The following is a 13,062-nucleotide window of genomic DNA, read 5'->3' as shown; positions in this document are numbered from 1 at the left end:
GGGAAGGGGTTCAATATCCCCCGTTTTGGATGCTACTGCATTTAGGAAAATAGACAAGATATACAAAGTACAAGGAAAAACCTAACTACATTATTGCTTTTTAAATTACACCAACAACATCTATTATTTATGTAGTCTCATCAGTGTGCGTGTTTTACAGTACGAGAAACTCAAAGCATACACTGTAATATTTGACATAAGGGAGATGACTAAGGGAAGGAGGTGGGGCTAAACAGAGGAATAATATGGGTTCTTTCCAGTTACATGTGCTTAGCCTTAGTAGGAGAAAAGGGTTCTGTCCAAAAAGTGGCTATTGAAGGATTTGGAAGAGGTGGCATCATCTAAATGTCCAGGTATAAGGAGCAGCAAGGGAGGAAGGGTTGAGTCATTTGATGGATCAGGAAACCTTTGGACAGATGAATGTGGTGGAATTAGAGGAGGAATGGCCATGGCCAGGAACTTATGGGGACATGAGAGCACAGAGAAAAGGGGCAGCAAAGCCCTGGAGGGTTCTGAGGGAAAGGATGAGAGCTCTGAGCTGGATCCAAGAGTGGTCAGGAAGCCAAAGTGTAGCGTTTTAAGGAACTGACCATCAGATTCTTTCCAAGCCCTTGTATTCCGTGTAGAAATGGAGCATTGGATACTCTCCAGTTTTTAAAACCATGCATTAATAATAAAATAACTATGAAACAAGGCCAAATGAAAAAGATGTTGACATTATAAATGACTGGAGCGCTCTCTAGTGGCAGCCAGGGGGGACTCCAGCTGAGCGCTTGTGCCATTTTACCCCATCGCACTGAATGAATGTGCCAGTGATGTGAGTTTCACGGCTGTTTTAAAAACTTCAGGCAACGCCTCTTTCTTAAGGAGCGTGAGATGCACTTTTGCAAAAGTGAAAGGCCTGTACATGTAGACTCCTCGTGAGATACTTAGCAAAATTTGATGACCTTTTGGTGTGGTTGAATGGGCATCCAAAGCTGCCCTAAATCAGGGGCTCCTTCAAGCAAAAGGGCTCAAGGTTATCTGGAACAGCCTGCAGTTGATATGCCTGCCAAAGGAAGAGGCTGTTGTGATAACCTGCTATTAAGGTCCCCGGTGTTTGCTGGGAAGGTTGTGAAGGACACTTTCAAATTTTGTTAGGCTTTTTTCCAAGTGTAAAGGAGGCACAAACCTCCATACAAACCAAGCACATTTCAAAAGACACACACACAAAATATCTTGCCATTTCAAGTGGCCAGGCTTTGTTATAAGCATAGGAACAGCTCGTGGGAGGTGTTGCCATAGTGACCGCATGGTGTAGTTTCCAGTGCTAACGCCCTTCTCCGTCAGTATCCCTCCATTCCCTCCCCCTCATACTCAGTCTGTGGAGAGGATAACATGGGGGCCTGTGTATGGTAGCTGCTAGTGAAAGCCAGCGTGGTACAGTGGTTAGAGACTAGAGAAACCCAGGTTCAAATCTCCACAAAGCCAATTACTGTCTCTCAGCGCAACCTACCTCAGAAGGTTGTTGAGAGCATATAAAAGGAATTAAATGAGAATCAAGGATAGGATAAATACACAAAGGATGGTGAAGGAATTGGATTAGGGAGGTCAGAAATCAATTCTCATGTACTTCGTGGTCTCACTCTCAGCCTAACTGTTCTCACAGAGATATGAAGATAACAACATAAGCAGGCCATCCTGGCTGCTTAAGGAAAAGAAGGGATACCAAATAAGATGTTGCTGCCATATTAGAAGCCAGAAAAGCTGTCAGTTGAAGTCTAAACAAAGCATATAGGGAGATCAATTTTATGTACTGTACATGGGACAACAGAGCCCTGTGGCGAAGAGTGGTAAGCTGCAATACTGCAGCCCAAGCTCTACTCACAAACTGAGTTCAATCCTGGCAGAAGCCGGGTTCAGCTAGCCAGCTCATTGACTCAGCTTTCCATCCTTCTGAGGTCAGTAAAATGAGTATCCAGTTTCCTGGGGGTAGAGTGTAGATGACTGGGGAAGGCAATGGCAAACCACCCCGTAACAAAAAGTCTGCCAAGAAAACGTTGTGATGCGACATCCCCCCCATGGGTCAGTAACGACTCGGTGCTTGCACCTATACATGGGACAAAATGTAACACTGACCTTTAGGCAAAGCATCCATGGTAGTCTTGCTGCTTTTTCTTGAACAAAGGACTCCTTTTTCTTCCCAAAATGGCCTTTAAATCCCCCCCCTTACTATTTACTGCAAAATGCTGGTGCAGTAAAATGAAGATAGACCAAACCTCCATGATCATAAACAACCTACCATATAGAAGGTGACAATTATCCATCAATTAACTCATCAGGTCTGAGGTGTCTGAGCTGAAAGAAAATAAGATTTCCCCCTAACAACTTATAGTTTGCCTTTTTCCTCTATATACTTGTGAAGGACAGAAGAGCCATAAAATGCATTTCTTTGTTCCAATGTTATTTGATTGCTGATGTGGAAGTAATTGAATTTAGAACTGTAAGAGAATAAATAGTTCAATAGTCATTATTTAGGCAATTTTCATCTCTCTGTCAGGTTCCTAGACCATACTTCATTTTTGTTTTATGTCCATATACAATTCCCTTTCTCGTTTCAATTTTTGACATTCTAGTTTTCCTGTCCTATATACTTGAAACATTTAATAAACATAAAGAACAAGATGTGCCAATGTTTGAGAACAGATTAAGAACCATGATTATCCTAGTTGCCAGCCTCCAGGTGGTGGCTGGAGATCTCCCAGAATTACATCTGATCTACAGGTCATAGAGATCAGTTTCCTTGGAAAAAATCCAGAGGAGTTAGCCGTGTTAGTCTGTAGTAGCAAAATCAAAAAGAGTCCAGTAGCACCTTTAAGACTAACCAATTTTATTGTAGCATAAACAGGGTTAACATACCTGTAACTTATGTTCATCGAGTTCTTCTGTGCTGACACACATGGGGACTGCGCAGGCGCAGGCCAGCCGCCGGAGAATTTTCTAGAGCTTCCATGGCTCCGAAGGGGCCGTTTGTCGCGCGCCTCAGCGACCGTTTTCCCGCCCAAACGGTCACGTGATCCTCCAGCGACCAACGGCCCCTTCCCTCAGTTCTCCCTTGCCGCCGCTTGACCAACACACTTCAGCCAGAACACCTTAAAAACACCAATTTCCGTTACAGCCAACACATTATCGTGCATTGGAGTTCACAGCGGGGTAGGAGGGAGGGTTGTGTGTCAGCACAGAAGAACTCAATGAACATAAGTTACAGGTATGTTAACCCTGTTTTCATCTTCGTTCTTCTGTGCCTCCACACATGGGAGTGTACCAAGCTTCACACAATAAGGAAGGCGGGGGTGAAGTCCAACACAATTTTATTAAGCAAACAAGAACAACAATAAATAGATATGCATATATACATCTATGTAAAAATACTGTGTAAGGACACATAAATACTCAATATTTACATATATATACACACCCCCAGGTACATATATACACACTTTCACTCAAGGGTACCCAGCAGGTACGCCAAGAAAGTCATTCCAAAACTCCCTCAGGAAAAAAGGGAGTGTAAGACAGCCTTGGCCACAGATACATCCTGCTCCGCATTGACATCAACGGCGTAATGCCTGACAAAGGTGTCTGCAGAGGACCATGTGGCTGCTTTACAAATGTTAACCAGGGGCACCCCCCTGAGGAGTGCCGAAGAGGATGCTTGGGACCGCGTGGAGTGGGCTCTGACATGAAGCGGGCAAGCCACCCCTGCCAGGGAATAGGCCTTGCCAATGGCCGTCACAATCCACCTAGACAGGGTCTGTGAGGAAGCCCTGTTACCCTTGTCCTTGGCCCCAAAACATACAAACAGGTGAGGACAGGAGCGGAATTCCTTCGTCCTATCCAGGTAATAGGCTAGGGCCCTCTTCAAGTCTAGGGAATGAAGGGCCTTTTCCCCCTTAGAGGAAGGTTGAGGAAAGAATGCAGGCAGTGAGATATCCTGCGAGAGGTGGAAGGCGGACACCACCTTGGGCAGGAACCCGAGGCAGGGACACAGGACCACCTTGTTGGGATGAAACACAAGAAAGGGAGGGTCAGACCGCAGTGCAGACAGCTCACTGACCCTCCTGGCCGATGTGACGGCCACCAAGAATGCTACCTTGTAGGATAGCATATCCAAGGGGCATGTAGCCATAGGTTCAAATGGAGGCAACATGAGACGTGAGAGCACCAAGGACAGTGACCACTGAGGCACTGGCGCCGACACAGGTGGGTAAAGATTGTACATGCCCTTAAGGAACTGGCGGGATTGTGGGTGAGAAAACACCGTAGCACCCTCAATTCGGGTGTGAGCAGCTGATATCGCTGCCAGGTGGACCTTGAGGGAGGAAACCTTCAAGCCCATACCACGCAAGTGGCACAAATACTCGAATACAACCCCCAAGGGACTGCTGTCAGGCACCACTCCTTTAGCAAGTGCCCAAAGCTCAAACCTACGCCACTTGGCCGCATAAGCGCGCCTAGTGGATGGCCGACGAGCATTCAGGAGGACCCTCTGTACCTCGTCAGTAAAGCCTACAGGGGAGGAACGATCCGCCAAGCCGTCAGGTGCAGCTTCCTGGGATCGTGGTGGACTAGGCTCCCGTTTAAGAGAAGGTCTTGCCGAGGGGCCAGGCTCACATATGTCCGTTGGGACATCCGCAGGAGCTTCGGGAACCAAACCTGCCGTGGCCAGAAGGGGGCCACCAGGATGCAGTCCGTTCCGTCCTCCTCTATCTTGCACAGGACCCTGGGAATCAAGGGGAACGGAGGAAACATGTAGTGCAAGCCCTGCGTCCACGTAAACTGGAAGGCATCCCCAATAGAGAGGGGGTCGCTCCCTGCCCTGGAACAGAACGTGTGGGCCTTGGTGGTCGCCGCAGTGGCGAACACGTCTATCACCGGATGACCCCACATCTGGAAGATCGGCCCAACGCACTCTCCGTTCAGTTCCCACTCGTGGTCTAGTAAAGGGGCCCTGCTGAGGGCATCTGCCCGGGCATTGTCTGACCCAGCCACGTGTATAGCACGGAGCGACACGCCGTTCTTGATAGCCCACTGCCAAGTGAGTGTGGCTTCCCGGCACAGGGCCATGGACACTGTGCCCCCTTGCTGATTCACGTAGTACATGGCAGTCGTGTTGTCCGTCTGCACCAAGACCTGACGATTTCTCAGCAGTGCTGTAAGAGACACAAGTGCGAAACGAATGGCCCTTAGTTCAAGCACATTGATATGGAGGGTCTTTTCCCTGTCAGACCAGACATCTTGCACAGACACATCACCACAGTAAGCCCCCCATCCCAACAGAGAGGCATCAGTGGTAACCGTGATGTCATGGTGTTGATACCCAAAAGGGGTCCCTCTAAACAAGTTGTCATCAGACAGCCACCAGTCCAAGGAGGAGAGGATGACCCTCGGGATAGAGAATTTGAGGGACGGAGGGTGCAGTAGAGCATCGTACCTCCGCACAAACCAGTTCTGGAGAGGGCGCATACGCAGCCTAGCGAAAGGCACCACAGAGGTGGCCGCTGCCATATGCCCTAGTAAGCACTGGATAGTGCGCACAGACTGGAATCGGTTTCTTTTAAACACGGACACTAGACCCCTTAGGGACCGAGCCCTCTCCAAGGGGAGCAGAGCCTTACCCTCCACAGAGTCTAACAGTGCACCAATGTAGGACACCTTGCAGCTGGGCACCAGTTTGGATTTCTCCAAGTTCACCAGGAGCCCCAGGCGTTGGCAAGTGCTAAGTACCAAGCCAATGTCCTGCACCAGCCTAGACTCCGATTCAGCCACGATGAGCCAGTCATCGAGGTACGGAAAGATGGTACAGCCTTCTTCCCGTAGGAAGGAAACCACAGGGGCCACACATTTAGTGAACACTCGTGGGGCAGTGGACAGGCCAAAGGGGAGCACCTTATACCGGAAAACCCTTTGCCGGTAAACAAAGCTCAGGTACTTCCTGTGCTCCTTCCGTATGCCCACGTGAAAGTATGCGTCTTTTAAGTCAAGAACCGCAAACCAATCTCCCTGTTTCAGCAAGGCGATCACAGCCGCCAACGTAACCGTTTTGAATTTGGTCACCTTGAGGAAGGCATTAAGGCCCCTCAGATCTAAAATGGGACGTAAGCCCCCATCCTTCTTAGGGACCAGGAAGAACCTAGAGAAGAAACCCTTTACAGAGTCCTCATAGGGCAATTCTTCCACAGCACCCTTAGCCAAGAGCGACACGATCTCCGCATCCAGCTCGGCCATAGTGTTATTGACAGCTGTCAGGGGTGAACTGCATCTAGGCAGCTCAACAAACTCCAGCCCGTATCCCAGTTCAACAATAGTTAAGACCCATGAGTCAGATGTTATTGACTCCCACTCAGAGAGGAGTGGACTCAGTCTGTCCGAAAAGTTCGGGGATACGGCTGGCGTGACCCGTCAGTACTGCCTCCCAGCGCCCTGCTGATCTTTCTGCTGGGCCGGTTGCTGTGCCGGACGAGGCTTGAAGGGCCGACGCCTCCTCTGCTGTTGTGCGGGAGGGTAAGGCCGCTGCTGGTAGGCAGGATACTGTTGGTAGCCCGGTCGCTGCTGTTGGTATCTGCCCTGGTAGTGGTAAGGGCCGGACCGGGGAGCGTACCGTGGCCTGGAGGAGGGCTTGTCCGCTGGAGCCAGACCCAAGGACCGCGCCGTCTGCCTGTCCTCTTTTTTCTTTTTCAGGGTCTCGTCGGTCGATTTGGAGAACAGCGAGTCCCCTTCAAAGGGCATGCTCTCCACCCTGGAACGCACCTCCTGGGACAGGGCCGTAGACCGCAACCAGGAGTGGCGCCTGAGGACCACCGCCGAAGCCATTCCCCGAGCAGCAGTGTCGGCAGCGTGACTCCCAGCATTCATTTGCTGTTTAGACAGCCGGACAGCCTCTGTCTGCAACAGGGAGATGACAGCCTTCTGCTCAGGTGGGAGGTCTCGAGTGTAGGATGCCAACTTCTCCCAGAGGTACAATTGGTACCCTGCCATGATGGTCTGGTAGTTGGCGATCCTCAGACCCAGCGAAGCGACGATGTACTGGCGCCTGCCCATGGCATCCAGCTTCTTGCCCTCTTTATCGGCAGGCACCGAGGAGTGACCCGACCGTCGGGGGTTGAATTCCTCCGTGACCAAGGAGGAAGGTGGAGGGTGCTTCACCAGTGCCGGCCAGGTTCCCTGCTTGATCTTGTAAAGCTGCTCGATGCGCTTGGATGTTGGAGGTTGATCACAGGGCACCTGCCACACCTTCTCCACAATCTCCTCAATACCCTCGAGCATGGGGAAGCCAACGTACGCTGGATTATCCCCATAGATACGCTTGAGGAGCTTGTCCTTGGTCTGGGGGACTGCCGAAGAGATATCCATCTCGAGAGCCTTGGCCATCCTTGCCATCTGGTCGGCATAAATGCGGAGGTCCTCGAATGGCGAGTCCGCAGATGGCACTAGCTCCTCAGCTGGCGATGGTTCGGACCAGGACTCCGACTGGTAGCCGTCAAAACTCTCCACATCCCCCTCATCGGAACTGAGCTGGGATTCCGGAACCTGGAGCGGAGGGGGAGCCCACGCCGACCTCGATGTCGAAGGCCTCGGTTCCGACACGGAGAAGCCCGCAGGTGCCCCCTCCCATTGGCAACGGTATGGCGAGGGGAGGTAGGAAGCCTGACGATGCCGGGACGCAGTGGACCGGATTGATCGGACACTGTCCCCGGAACCATGCCGCTCACGACCGACCGGAGGTGGAGACGGACGGACCGGCGACGGACGGCTCCGACGAGGAGACGGGCTCGGTTCCAGCCTCGGCGACCGAAGGGCAAGCGATGGTCGGCTCCGACGGTGCGGGCTCGGCTCCGGCCCCGACGAGAATTCCGCGGGCACCGTCTCGAAGGCCATCGGATCCGGCACCGGCACGGAGATGGCTTCTGGCTCAGGGGAGCCCAGGTGAGGGGAAGGCGTGTGAGGAAGCACGATGACCTCCTCCTGAGGAGCGGGACGCGGCGACCGATGATGCTTGGTCTTCTTCTTCTTCTTCGCTGGTTCCGAAGAAGACCTCGGAACCGACGCGCTCCTCGCCTTCGAAGGGGACCTCGGCTTCGACCTCTTCGCCTTGATCGGGATCGAACCGGTCGTCGGTTCCGACCGGGGACTCGGTACCAGGATCCTCGGTTCCGAAGCTGGTCTCGGATCCGACCTGGTAGATGACGCGCTACGGGGCGGCCGCACCGGTCCCTGCGCTGGAGAGGCCGCTCTCGACGCCGAGGTACTCGGGGGACGCGGTTTCGACCCCGACCTCGCGGAGGCCACTGAGCCAGCTCTTGAATGCTGTTCGGCAGAGGGGCTAGGGCTGGCCTTGGGGGAGGGCAACGGAGCGCCTCTGGACATGACCTTCTGCCACAGGGAGGAGTTCAGTCGGGCCTTGCGCTCCTGCCGGGCCTTGCTGGTGAAGCCCTGGCAAATCTTACAGGCCGACACATTATGGGTCTCCCCCAAACAAAACAGGCACAGTTCATGGCCATCGGTCTTGGCCATTTTCGTGTGGCATTGGAGGCAATGCTTGAAGAGAGCCTTTGAGGCCATCTTCAGGGGCACGCGAAAGGAAGGTCAAAAACAGTCCGAGTCAAATTACCGAGTCCACAACAAAGTCCAAAACGAGATCCGAAGAATAGTCGAGGTCACGAAGTCCGAAGTCAAAAGCCAAGCAATCAGTCAGAATAAAGCACGAAGCACAAAAAAGCACAGAGCAACGAAGCTCACGTTCTCTCCAAGCGGCGGCAAGAAGAGAACTGAGGGAAGGGGCCGTTGGTCGCTGGAGGATCACGTGACCGTTTGGGCGGGAAAACGGTCGCTGAGGCGCGCGACAAACGGCCCCTTCGGAGCCATGGAAGCTCTAGAAAATTCTCCGGCGGCTGGCCTGCGCCTGCACAGTCCCCATGTGTGGAGGCACAGAAGAACGAAGATGAACATAAGCTTTCGAGAATCAAGTTCTCTTCATCAGATGCATGATCCGAACTGGTCAAATACAGAAGAGGAGGGGAGAGAGGGGAGAAAGAAGGGGACATATATCACAAGGAGACAGAATGCAATTAACGTGGAGGCAGTCAAAACATTCCTTTGCTTGGAAATGTAAACATCTCCTTTTGGTGTGTAGTCAGTTTGCCGTATTCATTTGTAGCAGTGAAAGTATCCAATTTCTATGTAGCATAAGCCTTCGATGACCACAGCTCTCCCTGCCAGCTGCATCTGACAAAGAGAACTGTGATCCCCGAAAGCCCACACCAGGCGTCACTGGGCCTGGAAAAAATGGCTGCTTTGCAGGGTGAACTCTATGGCATTATACCCCAATGAGGTCTCTCCTCAAACCCCACCCCTCACAGGCTCCACCTCCCAAATCTCAACCTGGAGCTGGCAACTCTAGCTTACCCCCTAGGCAGCTTCAGCCCAGTCAGCCACAGTCCAATTTTTACCAATTTTCCAGTTACCAAAAAAAACCCCGAGAGCCCAAGTTGTCCAAATTCTGCAGAAACGACTGACTTAAGGGTTACGCAGTGGCTGTTTTCTGCATATAACCCTGCGACTGCACAGGAACAGATTTCTTGACACCATCAAGATAATTTACCAGAGGCCATTTGGTGAATTTACAACCACTGAAGGCTCTAAGTTGTGACCTCGCCCCTAGTCTTAGGGATTTGGGATGCAGGAATAAAGGTCTCTGGAGTACTGTGAAAACCATTCTTTGTGGCTCTGGCCCCAGATCAGCCATAAGGCAGGAAGCCCCCAACTTAAGTGGTAGGCATGGAGCTTCCTCTTCAGACCCAAGAGAACACCACAGGGAATATCGGAATCTCCGGAAAGTTTTGCATGGCTTGGCTGCTTGCCTACAGTCATTTCAAGGCTGTGCAGGTGGAGGATTTTTATCGCCAGTGCTCCAAAGTCCTTTCCCTGCCGGTTGCAAGCTTTGAAGATGCTGAGCTCAGCCTCTCTCATGGCACTGGGGCATGTAGCTTCCCATCCATAAGGCCCAGTCCATTAGTCCTGCTTCCTATGAATTGGGCACGGAGCCAGAATCTTTCACTGCGGGTGGGCTCGGCTTATGTTTTCACTAGGACTCTGCCTCTCTTTCCATGTCTTTTTCCTTTCTCTTGTTCTTCTCATCTACTATTCTAGATTCTTGCCCAATTTCTTACGGTCAGTTTCGTGATGTTATTATTTGATCCTCTGATGTCACAATGAGACTTTGCAGGCATGGCTGCTCTTGCTGCTATTGGTTGAACTGCTCTGATGTCACAGATGGCTCGGGCAGCTCAGTGCTCAGAAAGAACTTAAAAAGCCTTAGAATTCAAACACCGAGCTCTGTAAATAACTTGCATACTGCATAAAGTGTTGCCTAGGCACCATGCACTTTCTAATGACACACAGTTGGTATAAATTGATTTGAAGCAAAAGGAGAAAAAGAAATGATGCACAATATTAGATAGCTGCTGTGCATGATGGCCCAGAGTGAGTGCCCCAAACCTACAGGAAATCTCTTGGGACATCTGAAGAAGTACAGATGCCTCATACAGCTAACTATGACCAAGTAGTTACCATCTGGCAGTACCAGCCCAACCAATCCAAGGGAAAAAAGCAATTGTTTTGCTTTTTTTGCCCCCACTCTCCTGGCTTTCCACAAACAAGGCAAAATGGAATTATTCAAGAGGCCTTTTTTACTCAGAAAGGAGGGCTGTACTGTAGAGTTAGTCTCAAAGAGATGTTTCGCTGAAGAGATAGGGACCCTAGACTTCATACTATATACTATCTGTTGCTTCAAGTATGATCCTACTGGGTAGAGCTATGTTGTATGTCAGTCTGATAATTGCTTATGCTCTGTTTCATCATTTCTCCAACACTGTATTGGATTATTGTTGGTTTTAAATCTTTGCAAATCTGCATGTATATACCCTACAGCATGAATGTACTAATCTCATACTATGTAACCCACCTTGAGTCTCCGTGAGAGAGGACTATAAATGACATAAAATAAAAATAAAGCAAAGTGACGTCTGGCAGGCAGGTCCAGAGAGAGCAAGGGTTGACTTGGAGGCCAAGACTGCCCTGAAAAATGCGCCTCCCGCCTGTCATGAACCCTAATAGCTGGCGGCAACCACTGGAGATTTACTACCCACAAAACATCCCAGTGGGGCTGGCAGCCACTGTGGAACTGGGCCAGACTTCTCCTGGAGACAGGCTGCCAAGTGGATGGAAAGGTAAACATAGCAGCAGATAAAGGTATGTTGGCTAGTGGGCGGAAGGAGAAAAAGAAGCAGGAAAAGGGGAAGGGCTAGGGGGGCTGCCAGGGATGGGAGTAGGGGAGGGCAGGGCTTTTTTGCTGGGAAAAGAGGTGGTGGAGCTCAGTGGGTTGCCAGCACAGGGGGCAACTCCTGGCGGGAGGTAGTGCCCCTGGTACCCCATGCGCGCAAAGTGTGTGCACACTCCCAGGACTGCACAATGATGTCATTTTGGGTCAGCTGGAACAAGGGTTTTTTTTAAAAAAAGTTTAAATCACCCTCGGCAAAAATGGTCACATGGCTGGTGGCCCACCCCCTGATCTCCAGAGGGGAATTTAGATTGCCCTCCAGCAATCTAAACTCCCCTCTGACTGGAGATCAGGGGGCGGGGCCACCAGCCATGTGACCATTTTCAAGAGATGCTGGAACTCCGTTCCAGCTGAAAAAAAGCCTTGGGGGGAGGGTGATAGATATAAAATTCCCGTGCCCAGCAAGTCCTTGAGGGTCACCTGCTTGTTACGGACTAATGAACATTCTTAGTGAAATCAGAGCTCTTCTTCAGAATCTCAGCCAGCTTCAATGGGAGAGCAAGAAAACCAACATCTTAAGCACCTCCAGTCATACTCATTACCCCCCAAATTATCTTTGCTTCCTTCAAGAACACTTGGCCCAGATATTTGTGCCAAAAGTGGGGAGGGACCAATGATGCCCATATTTTCAATACAGCAATGCACTCTGGCGCTTTGGCCTTCAGGGTTCTGAAGCACTGGAATATCATAAAACAAGGCACAGTACGTGTGGTAAAGGAAAATGCTGGGCAGAAGTAATTCACCCCAGTTCTGGAAGGGGGCAGGAAGGAGGAACTGAATGCCTCATTTTCGAAAGCTGTCTTTATAGAATTTGGTTAGAGAGGCCCGAGAAGACAAGATCCACTAATACCTAGGTAGTGTCTCAGTAACAAACTTCTCAGGTGGCAGGGCGGGGGATTAGGGTACCATCTCTCATCCATCATCCAGCAAGTGCTGATGCATCTTATCTCCACAACTGACATCAGACTTAGTATCTAGAGACACTTCTCTTTCTCTAACACACACACACACACACACACACACACACACACACACACACACACACACACACACACACACACACACACACACACACACACACACACACACACACACACACACACACACACACACACAAAAAAGAATGGAAAAGAATGTGTCAGGAAAATGCCAAGACAGCATCTGGCTTCCTGCCGTGATCCAAAGCGCTGCCCTCCCAGCTGCCTGCTCCAAGCTGAGATAAGGCTACTTTCCACTGTCCCATGTATTCATGTCCTGTGCAGCTGCAAGCTTTAACCCCTGACCTTCTCATCAGAGATCTGGCAGCTTCCTTGCAGTACCATTCCAGCCAACCTCTCAAAATTAACAACAGCATCCTTGCAGTCAGGTATCCTCAACAGCTCCATCAACAGGCAGGTTAGCAGGAAATCCACTCCCCCTACACTTCATTGCTGAGATCTATTTTGCCAAATAGCAAACACAAACTTCATATTCCATAAAGCAGTAAAAACTTTAAAATATAACCTTGCTGTTACCCAGTCAACCCTGCTGGTGCCCCAAACCAGCACTAACAGTCTCCCCCTACCCCGTGCATTCAAATTCTGACCACTGTAGGTGTTTTGAATTGCAAGCAAGCTACAGTGGCTGCTCTTTATCACAGGGCGTTGCGTCATCTCTAATAAAACCTGGAATGGCGTTTTGGCAGT

Source organism: Eublepharis macularius, chromosome 13 (genome assembly GCF_028583425.1).
Source record: "Eublepharis macularius isolate TG4126 chromosome 13, MPM_Emac_v1.0, whole genome shotgun sequence".
NCBI lineage: Eukaryota > Metazoa > Chordata > Lepidosauria > Squamata > Eublepharidae > Eublepharis > Eublepharis macularius.
Note: the sequence above shows the minus strand (reverse complement) of the source record.